The following is a 19,361-nucleotide window of genomic DNA, read 5'->3' on the forward strand; positions in this document are numbered from 1 at the left end:
AGTGGGCGAGGAATAGAAGCGGTGCTGCCTTCTAAATGATCGATGATGGGCCTTACCTCGGGTTCCGCTCGTTGCTTACTGCTGAGGTACGCCCCACTGAGAGTCCCGAAGAAGGCCCTATCGTCTTTTACAGCTGTATGGTCGGATTCTAGAGGTGCTCGTTATAGCGTGTCGGCGTCTTCATGCATTTTACTCGACTTGTATATGACGGTGACATCGAACTCCTGAAGTCGCAGACTCAATCGTGCTAATCGCCCAGAGGGGTCTCGAAGGTTGATTGATTGATTGATATGTGGGGTTGAACGTCCCAAAACCACTATATGATTATGAGAGACGCCGTAGTGGAGGGCTCCGGAAATTTAGACCACCTGGGGTTCTTTAACGTGCAGCCAAATCTGAGTACACGGGCCTACAACATTTCCGCCTCCATCAGAAATGCAGCCGCCGCAGCCGGGATTCGAACCCGCGCCCTGCGGGTCAGCAGCCGAGTACCTTAGCCACTAGACCACCGCGGATCTCGAAGGTTAGCCAACCAACATAAAGCCTGTAGATCCGCCACAACTTTGAGATAAGGCCCTTTGAGATAAGGCCTGAACTTTGTCATCACCCATATTACTGTGAGACATTCCTTTTCTGACGTTGAATAGCCGGTCTCGGCACGTGACAGAGTGCGGCTCACGTAGGCAATCACACGTTCGGTTCCATTTTCTGTTTGCACCGAGATAGCTCCGAGACCAATGTTGCTTGCGTCAGTGCGCACCTCTGTGTTAGCGTCCTCATCGAAATGACCAAGTACACGAGGGGAAGACAATCGATGTTGCAGTTCTGCAAAGGCACTCGCTTGTTCGTCAGTCCACAGAAATGCGGTGTCATCACGAGTAAGTCTGATGAGAGGCTCCGCAATGTTAGAGAAATTTTTCAAAAATTCGGCGATAGTATGCGCAGAGCTCCAAAGACTTTTTTTGGGTTGTTGGAGCTGAGCTGGAAAAGCGGCCACAGTGGCAGTCTTTTCGGGATCGGGCCGAACGCCTGTAGCGTTCACAACGTGATCCAGGATTTTCAGTTCTTTGTAGCCAAAATGGCACTTTTCAGGCTTGAGGGTAAAGTCAGCGTAAGTGAGCGGATCGCATAGCTTTAAGAACGCTCCGAAGGCGACGAAGGTTCTCGTCAAACGTTTTCGAAAAGACAACTACATCATCTAGATAGACGACGCAACTTTTCCACTTGAGTTCGACGAGAACGGTATTTATCATTCCATGGAATGTGGACGGAGCGGAACAGAGTCCGAATGGGAGCACTCGGAATTCATACAGATTGTCAGGAGTTACAAAAGCCATTTTTCGTGGTCACTTTCGTCGACTTCATTTTGCCGATAATCACTTTTGAGGTCGATTGAGAGAAAGTACTTTGCTCGCCTCAGCCTGTCAAGAGAATCGTCCACTCATGGCAACGGGTACACGTCTTTCTTTGTGACGGTATTCAGCTTCCTATAATCAACACAAAAGCGAAGTGTGCCCCCTTCTTCTTTACAAGGACCACTGGCGATGACCATGGGCTGCTTGATGGCTGTATTACACCGTATTGAAGCATTTCCTTCACTTGCTTTTGAATCACGCGTCGTTTGGTTGGTGAAACGTGGTAAGGCTGTTTCCGTATAGGATGCGCGTCACCGTAGGTGATAATACGGTCTTTGGTAATTGATGTCTGACAGATTGTCGATGAACGTGCAAAACAGGCGTGAAATTCTGTCAACATGTCGTTAAGCCTTCGTTTGGTTTTGTCAGAAAGCGTTGGATTTATGTCGACGACCCGGAGAGGTGCTACGTCAATATCGCTTGCCTCGAAAGCAAAACACTCAGTCACATTGGTTACTGGAAAGGCATAAGCAATGACAGTACCAGGGAAAAGGTGTCGGCGCTCGTAGCTGAAGTTTGTAATAAAAACTTCACACTGGCCAGCCTGGAGGTCTACTAGGCTTCGTGCTACGCAGATACCTTTGGAAAAGAGCAGGGATCGATTGCTGTCCGCCCCAATTTCACCGTGTGCTGATTTGTTACACGCCACTTAAACCATAACACTTGAGCGTGATGGTACCATCACAGCATCGTCAATTACACGCAGACATACTTGATCGTGGCTGGGATTATGCTCTGGGGTGGCGCTTTTTATTGAAAACGTGACGAGGCGCTGTCGATTTATGAATGATAGCACCGTGCTCTCTAAAAAATCCATGCAAATTGTCAGGTTTCGAGAACACTGACGGAGAACGCTAAAGCTGACAACAAAGGTAGAACCATGAATCTGTATTCAAGCTTTTCAAACTCTGAGTGGCGTGACGATGTGCCCGCCAGCAGTACGAATTGGCATGAGGTTTGAAGGCATCATCACTTTCTTCAGAAGAGCAGCCTGTTTTTCACTTAATATAGAAAAATCCGCACTCATGTCAACTAAAGCACCGACTTTGCGGCCTTTGAGCAGCACTGGAATGTCTAACGAAATTTTTGCGGAACCAGCTGGTGTCGTCGTCGTCGTGAATCATCACTTTGCGGAAGTGTCGGTAGGAGTACTTGAGCTTGTCCAGTATGAGCGGCTTCACCCTCGAAAGTCGCTGTGTTTAGTTTCCCCGGCGTGGAATGGGTGACGGACCCTGCGCAACGCTCGAGCAGGTACGGCGATCAGGAGAAAATTGCCGCGGTGACGGTGAGTGCAACTGGTCCAAGGATGACGAAGTTCCGCGCTGCTGATTTCCGCGGGAGCAGTCGAGGTGCGCTGTAATATGGCGCCGCTTGGACCGTCTGCAGCATGGCTGGGGCCACGGTGGTATGCGGGATTGTAGGGTAATAGGTTGCCGCAAAGCTTGAGTATACGACATGGGGGGGAAGTCACTGGGTGGTTGATAATTCCGCATCGAAGGCGGTTCTTTTAGAGCATGCTGGACTTCATCTCGGACAACACTGGACAACGAGGAGATAGTAGGCTGCGAGGGCACTGACAGCTTCTAAAGTTCTTTGCGGATGACTGAACGTATAAGCTCTCAGACGAAGTCCATTTGGCCACCGAAATCTCCCAAGTAGTCCGTAGTTGAAGCGTTGACGTGCCGTTCGTATAAAGAGGCCCGGTGCCTAAGAGTGCTTACCATGGTGAAGGCTTCAGTGACAAATTTTGACACAGTCTAGGGTGGGCTGCACACAAGCGCATCGAAAAGCTGCTCTTTCACCCAGCGCATGAGGTACCGTACATTCTTTTCTTCTGGCTTGCCGGGGTCAGCTCGGTGGAAAAGACGTGTCATGTCCTCATTTTACATCGCAACTCCTTCGTTCGGCATTTGTATGTGGGACTGCAGGTCGGGCTCAGCTCTCTGCCGACGGTCGGGGCTGGCATATGCCTCAAGAAGTCGACGTTTGAAGTCTTCCCATAATGTAAGATTACCTGCCCGGTTCTTATACCACACATGTGCGCCGTACAAAAGACTGAAATAGACGTGCCACAGTTTGTCTGTGTCGTCCCACTGGTTGTGCATGGCAACAAACTCGTAATGAACAAGCCAATCTTATACATCCTCAAGTGCAGTGCCATGAAAAGGATTCGGCTTTTGCGGTGTGAGTAAGATGTAATGAAGCGGCGTTGTGTCATTCGTACCGGTTGGGTTGGCGTCGGTATGGCCGGTCGGAGCTACAATGTTGTTTGCGAGCAGTCCAAACTCAGGGGATTGCCCTCGGATTCTCCTACTGACGCGGTGCACAGGAGTGACCACCGGTACGACACTTGAGTTCTTGCTATAAGAAGGGGTACGCTGCATAGACCACTACCAGTTTGTCACGCACCAAGAGCCGTAGAAACAAGACAAGGACAGCGGGGCAGAAAGACACGAGCGTGTATCTTCAAAACGAAGCGCACCCCCTTTTGTTTGTTTGTTTGTATCCTTTAATTCATGGCTCGTACCCACTCTGGGGGATTGGCCAAGAGAACAAATAGTCTCATATTAACGATAACTGCATTATTGCTTACAACGAAAAAAAGGGGGGGCACCCCCCCTTCTTCTTCGTTCTCTTTGCCCTTTTCGGCTGGCTAGGTACTTGCCGGTTCCAAACTCTAGGTGGCAATATGCACCTGCATTCTTGATGGCTTTCCGCAAATTTGCCTTAGGCAGGCTTAATAGTGGGAAAGGAATCGCAATATTAGGAGTAATAAAGCGTTTTAGAACAGTTGAATATCCACCAGGCATCAAACAACGCGAATAGCGTAACGAGTGGGTTGTCGAATGCTCCTACGCTTTACAAAAGCTTGTTCTTGGTCACCTAATAACTGTGACGCATACCGACTTCAGGAATAAGTCCTCATCGTCGTGAGCTACCGCATGAATGGTTGGAACGAAATTCCTTGCAAGTTCATAGCGGACACCACGCTTCTGCGAAGAATAGCAATGGATACCATAGTGAATGCTGGCCTACCACCCAGAAATCATTTTTAATACACCCGCAGTGGGTACCCCGCAGTGTGCTTGCAGCAGTTACCCAATGGGTGTTTAGAAAAAGTTCTGAAAGCCCGCTCCTATAGCTTTCGCTGTGACTGTGGTGCGCGTACGCGCAGGCAAGGCGTCTTTTTCGGTTCTGTTCTTGCCAAGTTGCAGAACTATCAACAACGGCTGAAACGGAAATTGTCAAAAGAGAGAAGGGAAGCTAGTTGACAAGTTTTGGTGACAAGCCAGTGGAGATGGGAATCCTTTTTCAAGAATAGGATCTGTTCGCGGAACTCAATATGGAGCCACATCCTGCCCCAAGGTACAGGAGACGACCCTGGAGGGGCCTGGCGACCGAGAGCGCGCGACATTCGATCCACGTGAGAGCTGCTCGTGTTTCCGGTGCATTATCTGGCGGTGGGGCTGCTGTTATGCCTTGGAGTCCAAACCGAAGTTCATTACTACTGCAAAGGCAACCGGCGTCAAAACCAGCGAGCCAGCGAGGCTGACGCCATCTCTGGACACCGCGTCATACGCAACGCGTGCCAAGCTCCCTTTACCCACGGGTCCGAGTCCAGCCCCATGATGCAGTCGCCGTCATCTAGCCAGGCGCGTCTTAACGCAACGCGTGTCAATATCACAGGCGCTTGAGTGCAATCCATCGGTGCTTCCTGATTGGTGGCTGTTGACGCAAGGATTGTGGCGTTCCTGATTGAGGTCTGCTTACGTAAGGCAAATCGGCGTTCTTTGTTGGATGTTGTGGACGTAAGGGTTAGCCAGGGCCTATAAACGACCGCAGTGGTGAGGCGCCAAGCAGCACACGAGTACGTCGCAGCAGACAATAGCGTCAGAGCGCCTGAAGACGTCCTGGCTTTTCGAAAGCCCCTTAGGCTAATGGCCCCAGCGCAATTAATGTAACCGCAGTACATAAATGTTGCCTTAACTCACCGTTGCCTTGTCTGCTCCGTCTTTCAGCTCTTCGAATTTGAAGCCGCGAGCTGAGAAACACGCACTACCCAAAAAGTAGTGACCTTGGCGACCCGTGACCACAACGCACTACGCAACAATAGTGACAGCGGCCTGACCGCAACAGGGTCCAGTTGTATGTAACCCGTGCGTGCCTTCAATTGCCCGATATACGACTTGCTAGACGCACTGGCACACGTAATATACGAGGGTAATCTTGTCACGAAAAAAATGTAAAGTGATTATTTACGCACTATACCTAAACGAGCAACGAGGACTCGCCGCGAGTGAAGCGATTATGGCCAGAACAATTCTGGAATGAGGGATTCTCCCACCTAGGTTGACCCTGAGATTGCGAGTTCAAAGCACTGTTTTAAAAACTAAAGTTGTTCAGTTCATTTTTTCTTACTCTGAACCACCGCTTAGTCACTGAGAAGTTAATACTTATGTCCACTTAGAAGCGGAAGCAACTTCAAGTCGCACGCATCTTTAGTTTCATGTTTGATGACCGTTTGCGAAATCTTCAGTAGCTTGTGGTGTAAACCTCCGGGCAAACGTGCTTTGCCCAGACGGGGGTCCATATGGCTTGTACTTGCAACTGCCGTAGTGTGGCTGCTTCTCTGCGTTGTAGGTCTCGATGAGGCGGTGGGTAGAGGCGTCTGCTCGTTCTGTACCACTGCAGAACGTCGGCGTAGGTTGTGATAAAATACTTTCCGTCCTCGGCATCGGGTCGTTGCGGCTCCGAGAAATGCGTTGACAGAGACCTGCGGCTAGTTAGCGCGTGTGCCTCCGTATTTGCCTCCTCGTTGCGGTTCGGTCCCACGTCTAGCTCCCCGGCGTGCGCAGGGAACCACTTGACGGTAATTTTGGTTTCCGGTCTTGCTATAGTTGAACATACTCTTGCAGTGGTTCCATGGACGTTGTTTGTAGCAAAGTTGACTATTGCCATCTTCGAGTCGCTGAGGACCGTGTGGCAATCCGGCATCGCTAGTGCCAGTGCGATTGCAAACTCCTCGGCTTGCGTAGGCGACTTGCACCGTATGCTTCCGGACGTTGTGAGTACTCCAGTGTCTGCTGCGATGACTGCTGCTGCGTACATGCTTGGCCGGTGGGGATACTTTACCACGCTGACGTTCTGCAGTGGTACAGAACGAGCAGACGCCTCTACCACCGCCTCACCGAGACCTACAACGCAGAGAAGCTGCCACACTATGGCAGTTGCAAGTACAAGCCATATGGATCCCCGTCTGGGCAAAGCACGTTTGCCCGGAAGTTTACACCACTGATGTATGCCAACACTGCAAGAAGGCGCGAGCCACCCAGAGACACCTCCTTTGGGACTGTGCACCACCGCCGGGTAACCAAGAAGTAATGCCAACTGCCATAAGCAGCAAAATCATCAGCCGAGAGCCAGGCAACCAAAGACGTGGTCCAGCACGTGCTTAGCATCCTGGAACGCCAGTGGCCGAAAGCGGTGCCCCCACGGGTTTGACGCGAGTAGATTGCTGCTCCGGGACATCGGAGCACGCTAGTGTCTCGCTTTAATCCCCCTACCCCTTCCCCCTTTATGCCGGATCGTCAATAAAGTTGTTTCGCTCACTCACTCAGTAGCTTGTGGATTTTTCGGTGAAGAGACGCCTGACTTTTGTAAGTGGTATCTCATAACTCCGCTTTTATTTTTCGGGAGAAATGAAGATTAGTTATACTCAATTAAGGCCTCTTTGAAATCCACAACAATTCGTATGTAGCGCTGAATGTATTAAATGATACTCAAAAAGATGCATCTTTGAAGCATTCTTTGCTGTTGGTTTGGCCTTTATGACAGTGTCAAAGAAAACACGTGGTAATTTAAAGGCCCCTTCTTGCTCTTCATTGAGCTAGTACTCTAAACTATGCTTCATTAAAATGAAGGCCAAAAATATATTACAGGGCAGCTCTTCTGTTCTGTTGTAACTGTCACAACACTTGTTTTTAGCAGAGCTGTCATTGAAGAAAGAATACCTGTCACGAGCTGTCGTTCAATGCGCTTGGACACGACATTTTACATGGGGACCCTTTTCTAACGAAATAGTTTATGAAACTTCAGACATACCATCACTAATTGCCTCATTTTCGTTTTAAAAATCTGCTAAATACTTGCTCACGTAAATTGAAGCAGTGCCGTGTATATTCGCGGTACGTTGTTTGTGTTCGAATCTGCAACCTTTACCTGTACCTTTTTACAATGCACTAAAGGTTAAATTGAATTTTCATATCTTTCTCTTTTCTCTATTGAATTACAATTAAAATGTATTTGACGTCGCTTTCGGTCCTCCTCAATGACACAATATTCGGGAAACATTGGTAGAGTTTCCCACTAATGATTACCCTTGAACGCGGTCTTCTTGACACACTATCATGAAACATTGAATAAGGGCCCACATTGCCACCTCGATGTGGTTAATTCCCTAAGCGGAAGTGGTTGTCTTAATACGCCTGCAATCATTGTAAAGTTCCGCAAGTTGATTGATGTTTGATATAGGGGGGTTTAACGTCCCAAAACCACCATATGTATATAAAAGACGCCGTAGTGGAGGGCTCGAGAAATTTCGACCACCTGGGGTTCTTTAACGTGCACCGAAATCTGAGCACACAGGCCTAAAACATTTTTTCCGGAAGTTCAGCAAGTTCAAGATTTTCGCAAATGCCTTATTCTTTTTCAGCATGCTAGTTCAGTGCTCTTGCGCAATGGTTAAAGCGCTGCCTTTCCAGAGCTTGTTCTTCTAGCGCGGCATCGCTGTCTCGAAAAATAAACGAAGGAAATCTGGTGGCTTCAAAGAAACATGTTTTTTTTTCTTTTTTGCTTCACAAAGAAACGCAGCCGTGTAGCAGCTATTACAGACAGCGCGACAACAAGGAATCTTTTCATTGACCGTTTTAGACCGACGACCGTGTCTGCACAACAGCGGCTCCGAACGAAATAACACCCGAGGGAGGCGCTACGGCACCTCTTTCACACTGTGGTCTAAGCTTTCTTCAATTTAAGCCTTGAATGCCCCGGTTAGTAGTGTGTGTGTCTGTAGTTCTGCGTTCTTTGTAGTCTGCCCTCTTTTATTTAATTGCTTGCACAGCATGTCGTGTTTTACAATCTGGTTGTGTGGGTCTCAATGCTAAATTACGTAACCACAAGGATGCTAATGGGCTAGAATGAGAGTAGATGGTTTGGGAACTTTTGCGTTAAATCTAACGAAAGCGAAGCTATTCAGCACAACCAATTTCGCTTTGGATGCACTTTAAAGAACCCCTGGTGGTCGAAATTTCCGTAGCCCTCCACTGCGGCGTCTCTCATATTATAATGGTGGTTTTGGGGCGTTAAACCCGATATGTCAATAAAAAGCTCTTTTAGTGAGTTCACGGATATTATTCGTGGCAGAAATTAATTATTCAAAGCGTTCGATGTGAGCGACAAGCTGGATACACGGGTCTCCTTGAGCACATGTGTTGTGGTCTCTCGCGCGTTTCTGTTCTTTTGCACTATGGGCTATGAAACAGTAAAACAGTAATTTACTGTTCGTAAAAAAATATCCAATAAGTGTAGCGCGGTGAGTTAAAACGCATGCTCATATATACTAGCATGTTGCATGTTAGCGAACTTGAACGTGTTAGCATTAAAGAGCTCGTTTCGCGGAAATTCCGGCCTTGGCGTCATTAGTTAAGAGCAAAAAGTTATCTCGTGTGTGACCAAAAATAAAGAACGATGAAAATAAAATATATAAGTAATAAACGAATCTTGGAGGGAAAAAACAGAGTTGTTTAGGTCCAAGTGGGGATCAAACTTACGATTTTGGCGATTGAAGCGGATGTCCTACCACATGGCAGCGCCTATACTTCAGAAATCAGCGAACAAAAAGTTCCTCTGCTTAGAAATTCAGGGAAAGTTGCCTCCATGCGTCACAAACGCACGGGTTCAGCATACACACTTCAATATGCAACACAAAATATTGCAAAAACAATGCGTTGTAGAAGTGTCCTTTACCAACGGATGTGTATGCTACAAGAAAGCGATGCTATCGAGATTGTACGTTTAACTCTATGTGACTTATTGATTGATTTTTGGGGTTTAACATCCCGAAACCGCGATATAATTATGAGAGACGCTGTAGTGGAGGGCTCCGGAGATTTCGACCACCTGGGGTTCTCCAACGTGCGCCGAAATGTGAGCACATGGGCCTACAACAATTCCGCCTCCATCGGAAATGCAGCCACTGCAGCCGAGATTCGATCACGCGACCTGCTCAGCAGCCGAGTACCTTAGCCACTAGACCACCGCGGCATGGTGTTACCTTTCTGTTTCCTTTCTGAGTGTTCTGATTTTCGTGATCAGAATTAGTGGAAGTCGTTCTAAATTTGTGTCTTGGCGTGCTCGCGTTTCTTTATTGTTCCTATTATTTATTCAGTTCCTACACATGTGACCGAAACATGTGCACTCCTTATTAACGAAGGTCTATTGTCGTTAAAGAGAATAAGGATGGCGTGGAGCAAATTTGGCCAGCACTCTCAAGTTATAAGTAGATAGCCACAATTCCTCAAGAGGAAGGTATATAACAGCTGTATTTTGCAGGTACTCAGCTACGGAGCAGCAACCTGGAGAAAGCAACAGAATACCAATAAAGAAGGTTGTAAGACAGGGGGATACAACTTCCCCATTGCTATTTACCGCGTGCTTACAGGAGGTTTTCAGAAGCTTAGAAAGGAAACAGTTAGAAATAAGAGTTAATGGAGAGTACCTTATACCTGCGCTTCGCCGATGACATTGCATTGCTGAGTAACTCAGGGATGAATTTCAACTCATGATTACGGAATTAGACAAGGAGAGCAGAAAGATGGGTCTTAAAATTAATCTGCAGAAAACTAAAGTAATGTACGACAACCTGGGAAGAGAGCAGCGCTTCGACATAGGAAATGGTGCATTTCAAGTAGTAAAAGACTGTGTCTACTTAGGGCAGGTAATCATTGCGAGGCCGAACCACGAGATTGAAGTAACTAAAAGAATAAGGATGGGATGGAGCACATTTAGCAAGCACTCTCAAGTTATGACAGGTAGATTACCACTATCTTTAAGAGGAAGGTATATAACAGCGGTATCTTGCCGGTACTTAGCTACGCAGCAGTAACCTGGAGACTTACAAAGAGGGTTCAGCTTAAATTGAGGATGACGCAGCGAGCAATCGAAAGAAAAATGGTAGGTCTAACATTAAAAGACAAGAAGAGAGCAGAGTGCATTAGGGAACAAATGAGGGTTAAAGATATCATAGTTGAAATCAAGAAGAAGAAATGGACATGGGCTGGGAATGTAGTGCGTAGACAGGATAACCGCTGGTCATTAGGGCTAACTAGCTGGATTCCCAGAGAAGGCAAACGGGTTAGGAAAGACAGAAGTTTTGATGGGCAGATGAGATTAAGACGTTTGCGGGTATCAATTGGCAGCAGCAAACAAAGGACCGGGTTAACTGGCGGAACATGGGAGATGCCTTTGTCCTGCAGTGAACAAAGTCAGGCTGTTGATGATGATGATTGTCCTTAAAAATTGTGTATTATGATTTTTCTTTACAATTGTATTATTGTTTATTATTCCATCTCTACATTTGTTATATTAGGAGAATATATATTATTTGTAGCAACTTCTACCCGCTCTTGTAAAATCCTGGAAGGGATTGACAATATTTCTAAATAAGTAGGTAGGTAACTCGTATTCACCCAAAAACTATCGTCCCATTTCGCTCACAAGTGTATGCTCTAAAATAATGGAACACGTAATCTATTCCCACATAGTCAACTTTCTCGCACCTCTTCATTTCTTTCATAAAAACCAACATGGCTTTCAGAAAGGTGTTTCGTGTGACACTCAACTAGCTGTGTTTACTAATGACATTAGCTCTAGCATTGATGTAAATATACCAGTAGACGCACTCTTTTTAGACTTCGAAAAGCTTTTGACAAAGTTCCTCATAAACGCTTGTTCTTAAAACTTTCTTGTCTCAACCTTAACCCCTTAGTTTTCAATTGGATTTGCGACTTTTTAACTAACCGCCAGCAGTTCGTTTACGCAAATAATCTTTCTTCGTCTTTACGCCCCGTAATTTCAGGCGTGCCTCAAGGCACGGTTCTAGGACCTTTGCTTTTTCTCATATATATTAACGACTTGCCGAATAATATTTCTTCTAACATCAGACTTTTCGCCGATGATTGTGTCATTTATCGCCCAATTAACAACACATCAGATGTTCATGAACTTCAATCTGACCTTCATAAAATTGAAATCTGGTGTACAACGTGGTTAATGTCCCTTAACGCAAACAAAACGTCACTAGTCTCTTTCCATCGCCGACAGTGCTACCCATCTCCAGAATACTTCATTAACAACACTCAAATTTCATGCGTAACTACATACAAGTATCTAGGTGTCCATTTTTTTCTGATTTAACATGGCCCCTTCACATAACGCACATTACTAACGAAGCAAACCGTGCTCTTGGCTATCTGCGCCGAAACCTTCATCTAGCTCCTACCCCTGTCAAACTACTCGCTTATCAGAGACTAATCAGACCAAAACTTGAATACGCATGCGCTGTTTGGGACCCTCATCAGAGTAACAATACTAAAACACTTGAAACAGTGCAAAGCCGGGCAGCAAGATTCATCTTTTCAGATTAATCATATCAGTCAAGCGTAACCGAACTTAAATCTCGTGCTAACCTCGCTACCCTTTCGTCACGCCGCTGTATAGCTCGTCTGTGCCTGTTTTTCAAGTTTTATCATAGATCGCCTCGTACTCCCACCATCAAGCCAGCCCATCGTCATTCAGACCGCACCAATCACAGGAAAGCTGTTTACCCGCCAAGAGCTCACACCACTGCGCACCTTTCATCCTTCTTTGTCAAGATCGCACAAGATTGGAATGGCCTTCCTCCTCACGTTGCGCACCACTCCAGTATCATCAACTTCAAAGCAGCGATCGAGCATCTACTCCTTTAACCGATTGTAATAGCCCACCCCTCATGTAAAACCCCTTCATTGGGGCCTTTGAGGTACTATAAATAAATAAATAAATAAATAAATAAATAAATAAATAAATCTGTGAATAATATCTAGGCTCTCTGATTGAAAGCCGGCACGCCACTACGAAAAGCACACACGCTACCGCGCATATTTATTTAGGGCCACGTAGTTGGTTCCTAACAAATTTGAAAAGGTTTCATGGACTAAGTGTTTGCAGCACGCACAAGAAACAGGATGGCGCTATCGCGCTAAACTGCCAAAGGTTAAGCCTTAGGGTCTCCTACTTTTTTAGTGTTATTTTACACCATTGATGAAGTATGCAATATAAATACAGTGTTCTGTCCACAACTAGTCATTCCGTTTAACACAATCCTGGATCTGCCACAATAGGAATGACGTAAACGTAAAAAATATGTTTAGAGAAGGGCATTTGCCCAGGGCTTTATTATACAGAGCCCATCAAAAATTTCGAAGTAATTATATCATGTCATCTGTGGCAGATTGGTCTTGGAATTTTGGATCAACACTCTACCTTCACTGCGAATGCCACACATATGTAATATTTTCTTACAGTTCTCTCTGCAACCACCAATTCAGACGAAAAATGGCACCTAAGTACACACAAGAAAATTATTGCGATAAATGTGTCACCACAGAAGTGATGACAACATGCGGCTGAATAAGCGAATTTAGACTGACCGTTGGGTTCTGATAGTTCTTTTATCCAGCAAGACACTAGTTATGGTAGCACTTCCCTTGTTAGTGCTGATATTCGCTTATTGGTGTTTTGCTTCTCCGAGCATTTTAAATTAGCTTTATTGAGCTATAAAACTTAGATCTAAATGTAAAATGATCCCATAGGCTTTCCACATCATTTGTGCCTGTATTTTTAAAAGCTTAACCCCTTGACGTACACAAGTAATGTAGCCTGAATACACGATACAATTACGTATTGTTTGCATGGGCTTAGCGAAGAGAAAAAAAAAGAAATGTTTTTTAAGAAAGAAATGATAGGCCGAGACGCCTACGTTCAGATGTGCCAAAAGATAACGAACCAGCTAAAGTAGAGTGGTTGATACTTCTTTTGCAAATGCGAAAGGAAAGCCTAGAAAACAATGTCATTGATATTGTTATGTGGGTTTTGAAGTCCCGAAACCAGCATATGATGATGAGAACAGCCTATAGCAGCGCTCCAGAAATTTTGATCACCTGAGGTCCTTTAGGTGCACCCAAATGTGAGCACATGGGCCTACTGCATTTTCACCTCCACCGATAATCAGCCACCACAGCCGGGATTTGATACCGCGACCTACAGGTCAGCAGCCGGGCACCTTAGCCACTAGACCACCGTGACTTAGCTGGAAAACACTATCGTGCCACCGTAAAGCACAAGGGCACTGCACAGTCAAACTCTCCCAAAGTTAGGCTCCTCTATACTTGGTCCAAACTCAATGTTTGCAAAATACAGGGCGCATTAAAGGATAGGAGTGCAAGAAAAGGCATGGATGTTAGCGAGTCTAGAAAAACCGGTACTCTACGCGACACTGGGGAAATGATTGAAGTGGTGAAGTGGCACCACGGTGCTAATAAAAAGCAAAACAAGGTAAGGCAGGGTTTACCAATGCTTTCTGAGTGCTGACAAAAAGTCATAACGCCTACTTGTATTGACCCCCTGGAGCACCTCCAATTATTTCCTTCATTAGAAAAAAAGAAATTATTTTCAACATGCTGTGGCTACTGGGTGCTTTCTTCACTAACGGGTACTTTGAAAGGTATGAACACTACATTTATTTCCAGCCAACTGCATCGCACTATCCACATCCTGCAGCATTTGTAAATGTTTTAGAGTTTTCCTCAATTTACTGTGTCAATTATCAGTGACTTCCATGGCGGGTTAGTCAGAAAAGGGGTTTCACCAGCTTACCGAAGAAAAGCAGTGTCTTATGCACCTTTTGTGGGGATTTGTGTAGGCTACAGTTTCTACGAGTGCTTAGTTTAAATATGGGCTGTCATGTTAGGTACGTCACGATCTGCAATTTCTAGACCCTCAAGCTGTAGGTTCTCATACACCGGTAGGCTGTATCCCCGAGAGGGAACGTTGATGTTTACCAGAACAGAACCTTTGCTTGGTGGAAGCTAAGCCGAGACTGCCGACTCTTTTTGCGAACACTAGTCCGCTTGGCGTGAGCACGCACCATGCGGCCTTTCATTCGTCTATATTCTTGCTCACAGCAGCCAGTGCCCCCAAAACACCAAAATTCAGTTTCTCCGTCAATGTTATCAGGAAAAATATTTTGTAACTTTTAGTTTGACGCATGAAATTTATGCCAACTTTCAGCCATCTTCTTTCGAGGGAGCAATCTGAGATTATTCAGTATAACGAAATATAGCTCGCACCCAGTAAGCCAGTCAGTAAACAAACTTTATTTGGGTACTATGGAACTACAAAGTAATAGTGGCAGGTCGCGACTACGTTGGTGCCGGACGACCCTGGAACTCCACACGTTCGCGTGTACTTCGGAGAGCCCTTAGCTATTCATGAAGATCTCCGCCATTGAGTGCTTGCTCCCGGCTATCGTCCGGATCATGTGTATTAACGAGAAGTACTCTCCATAGAACTGGCAGCCGGAATTTCCAGTGCACAAACGGACAGTGTTTCACTGTTTCGTGAAATGCGACTAATAGGTCGGAGTTCCGACATATGCTCTGAACCCGATTTTTGTCTGACGTATCGGAACTATCGCGGAATGTCGAACCTCGAGCTTGATCATGAACGAGTTCATTCGGCTTGGGCTTGTTGGAATGCACATTAGTTCCCATGTGCGTTGGGAACATTTCGATAGAGTGTGAAAGGCATGAAGCAGTTTTTTCCTAAATACATTACATCTTTAGAAGTTAGACCCGATAAAACGCCGGGATATCACATACGCACAAAGAAAAACACGAAATCATCCTTGGAGGTGAAAATGCTGTAGGCCCGTGTGCTCATAATTGAATGCACGGTAAAGAACCCCAGGTGGTGAAAATTTCTGCAGCCCTTCAATACGGCGTGTATCATAATGATATGGTGGTTTTGGGACGTTAAACCCCACATATCATCAGATGAGCAACTGGCACTCAAGAAATAATGCGTTCTATGGCATTACAATCTAAAACACTATGAGGTAATTTTTTTCAGCTGAGAGATCGCCCAAAAAATTAATAATTGTACGTAATAAAAAGGCTTAAAATTGCCTGATGGTTTGGCTGTGGTTTGTTCTTTATTATTGTAGGAAAGGATGATTTCAATTACGAAAACTTTGAATTTTTAAATGGTCCTGGTTCAGAAGACAAAAAAATTTAAACTTTTGAACATAGGTTTGCTTTCGCTAACAGCTTAGAGGCGCTTCAATGTTTAGAATAAAAAGAGCTTGTAAATGTAGTGGTTAGTTTTTGTAGGCGTGTAATTTTAAGCATTACACTTTATTAGGAAGGGCTCCAGAATATATCAACATACTCTCAGCAATCAACATCCTTAGTCTGTGACTACTAAAGATGGCAAGGCGTGCACACACACACACACACACACACACACACACACACACACACACACACACACACACACACTGCATATTCTGCGTACAGCATGTGCTAGAAACACGAGAATGAATTGTTTTAAGCCGTAGTGGTTCTATTCATTCCAACGGCTAAAGAGCGTAACTCAAATACTGTGAAAAGTTGGACCACATGCTTAAATGAACGTTAACATCCACGGAATAATTGATGATCAAGTTTCGTTCTTTTCCACTTCGAATAACTCATTCTTAGTGAGATCATTGTGAAGTTTTATGACATCTGTATAAATGTGACTGTCTATCTAGCTCTATCAAAAAAAAAAACGACGGCCGCACAAAGATATAAAATATTATCGCGGAGCCTTTCATTCGAGTTTTAGTGCACTACGTGCTTTTATTTCAGCACATAAATAATTCAAAAGTAAATAATACAAAACTCGAGCAGGTTTTTTTTTAAAACAATCACGTTGAACGTACAAAAAAGTTGCAAAAGCTTAAACGAAGATACACATGCTCACTAACGCGGCACCATGACGTTGTAAATTTTACATGAGGAAAAATTGGGAATAGTATTTTTTTCTTTTTTTGCAATGCGGACACAGCGTTTTCCTGAGTGTTTCCAGTCGTCCGTCGTCTGAAAGTTGAAGGTTGACAACAACGTGAAAAGCGCGAAGCACGAAAAAAGTAAGCAACGACAGGAAGTGTGATATATGAGGGTAGGCGCACCGAGTGGCGTCGCCAAAGAGACACAGCGACAAGCGACCGCTCACTTGGCGTAGAAAGATTTTGTACTCTGTGCAACGTCTTTGTCAGTCACTCGAAGGCGTGTTCAATTTTTCTGCGTTATTTGTCACTGCGACGTTATGGCTAGACATGTTCTGCTTTCTATACAGCATACGGGCGGTGAAAAACTTTTCTTTCACTGACAGTGCGAGAATCAGTGGCGTACACGGAAAACGTCCCTGTCATACAAAATTTATTTCCTAGCCCTTATTTCGAATCGAATAAGTGTGTAACAGTGTCAGAACCACAGTAACTTGCTGGCTTGATGATTGCCAGGTTCGCAACAGAATGGTCCAAGGCTACGGATGGGACTACGCGATGATCCACTGCTGATCGCTTCGCTCAGTAGACCTGCACTTATTGCTTTTTGTGTATTCTACTGTAAAAAGCGTCACTGTGCAACCACAGCATATGAAGAATCAAACCCACCTCTTCTTAGAAAATGAAAAAAAGAAGAAATAGACCATCTTGCTGCGGGAACCTTGATGCAACAGCAATGCGCACAGCAATGATTCATTTAAACGGGCGATCACGCGAGTGCTGGAAGAACGGTCGGAACAGAAACTCGGTGTAGCGATTACTCGACTAACGTTTGTTGGACACGCAGTGACAGGGGACGTGGATAGCATTTCGTGTAGTTTTATCGCAGATAAGCGAGCAGAAAGGGTGTTTCCACTCAACGTGTGGTTGAGCGTTGTGGCCCGTGAAGAGAGTGAAGTGAGCAATTTGTTGCGAGCGGGCGGGGGAGCCGGCAGCAGTGGGCGCTGTGGCGAGGATGCTGTGGATGAGGTAGAGAGGGACGTCAGTGCGCACCTGCGATGGAAGCGTGCGAGGGAAGCGTGACATCAGCGGACAGCTGCGGCGTGACCTACTTGGCACAGCTCTAAAACCTGCACTGAGGAAACCGCGTTGCGGCGCGTTCGCATGGAAGCTCATACGTGCGGCGCTACAAACATTAGTGCTTCGCATCTAAAAGAACAATCTTTCATCTGCAACAGCGGGAAATTATTGCACTTCCCCGCTGCGGTGGTCTAGTAGCTAAGGTACTCGGCTGCGGACCCGCAGGTCCGCAATCCCTGCTGTGTAAGTTGCCTTTTAGATTGAGGCAAAACTAAACCCAGGTGGTCGAAATTTTCGGGGCCCTCTATTACGGCGTCTCTCATAATCTTATGGTGGTTTGGGGATGTTAAACCCCACGTATCAATAAAAAATGTTGCGCTCCAGATCACGCATCAAAGCTTGTCGGGCGCGGAAGCTGTGAAGCTGCTCTACGTAGCAGACTAATGTTTAAAATCGTGAAATAGAGCAAGTTGTTTATTAAATGGTTTACAGTCTTGCGGAATTTCTATCGGCTCTGTCATTGCTTTATTTAGTTGAAAAGACAATGACATCGTTTTAGGGGTGATGCTCTTTAAGGCGAAGTTCGTGTGTCTTCTGTATGTAGTAGCCCCCTATAGTTTTAGTCCTTATAATTTCCGCTGGATGGTGGTACTTGTAGTGTTCACTAGATGAACGAACAAACAGACAGACAGTTGAACATGCGGACAGGTGGACGGATGAGTGGAGACAATTTATACATACATATAATACATACATACATACATACATACATACATACATACATACATACGTACAGGCCCCGCCACGGTGGTCTAGTGGCTAAAGTATTCGGCTGCTGACCCGCACGTCGCGGGTTCGAAACCCGGCTGCAGCGGCTGCATTTCCGATGGAGGCGGAAATGTTGTAGCCCCGTGTGCTCAGATTGGGGTGCACGTTGAAGAACCCCAGGTGGTCGAAATTTCCGGAACCCTCCACTATGGCGTCTCTCATAATCATATGGTGGCTTTGGGACGTTAAACCCCACATATCAATCAATCAATACATACATACATACAGACAAGCAGACAGACAGGCAGGTAGGCAGATGGACGCGGCCCGCAGATGGTTCACGGTTTGCCGATAAAACCTTCGACGCTACGCCCCACCCATCATCACTCACTCCTTGAATAGGCTGTGTTTTTTTGTGTGGCCGTATATTCCGCCGGATGATAGCTTTCATGTATCTTGCTAGGCGTGTTGTTCGAAGTACAAATAGGTTGCGACGTCACTGCCTGCATCTTCTACTAGGAGCCGCCACTCCAAACATGCGTCAACATTAATCGTTGTATTTTGTATTTGTATTTTGTATTTGTATTTTTATCATTGCATTTTGTTTCCGCAAACACCTCTATCATTGGCCAACTGGACTCGCACTCTCCCCCACTAAATCTACTCTAATGCTCTTTCACCCTAGACGATATTCGAACAAAGAGGAGCAGAAAGTATTGCTCAAAGCTGAGAATAACCAAACGATACCGCAAGTATATACGGTCAAGGTACAAGGGCTAACGTTAAGCGCCAAGGAGGGCCACAATAAGGAAGCACTTAAGCGCCTTGAAAAAAGCGCGAACAATTTTGCTAGATGCATCGCTCGAATCGCCAACAAGAGAGCAGGCCTCCTAGAAGACAACATCAAGAAGGCGTATCACGCCTTTCTCGTAAGTCACGTAGCATACACGTTC

This window comes from Rhipicephalus microplus, unplaced genomic scaffold (assembly GCF_043290135.1).
Source record: "Rhipicephalus microplus isolate Deutch F79 unplaced genomic scaffold, USDA_Rmic scaffold_186, whole genome shotgun sequence".
Taxonomy (NCBI): Eukaryota; Metazoa; Arthropoda; class Arachnida; order Ixodida; family Ixodidae; genus Rhipicephalus; species Rhipicephalus microplus.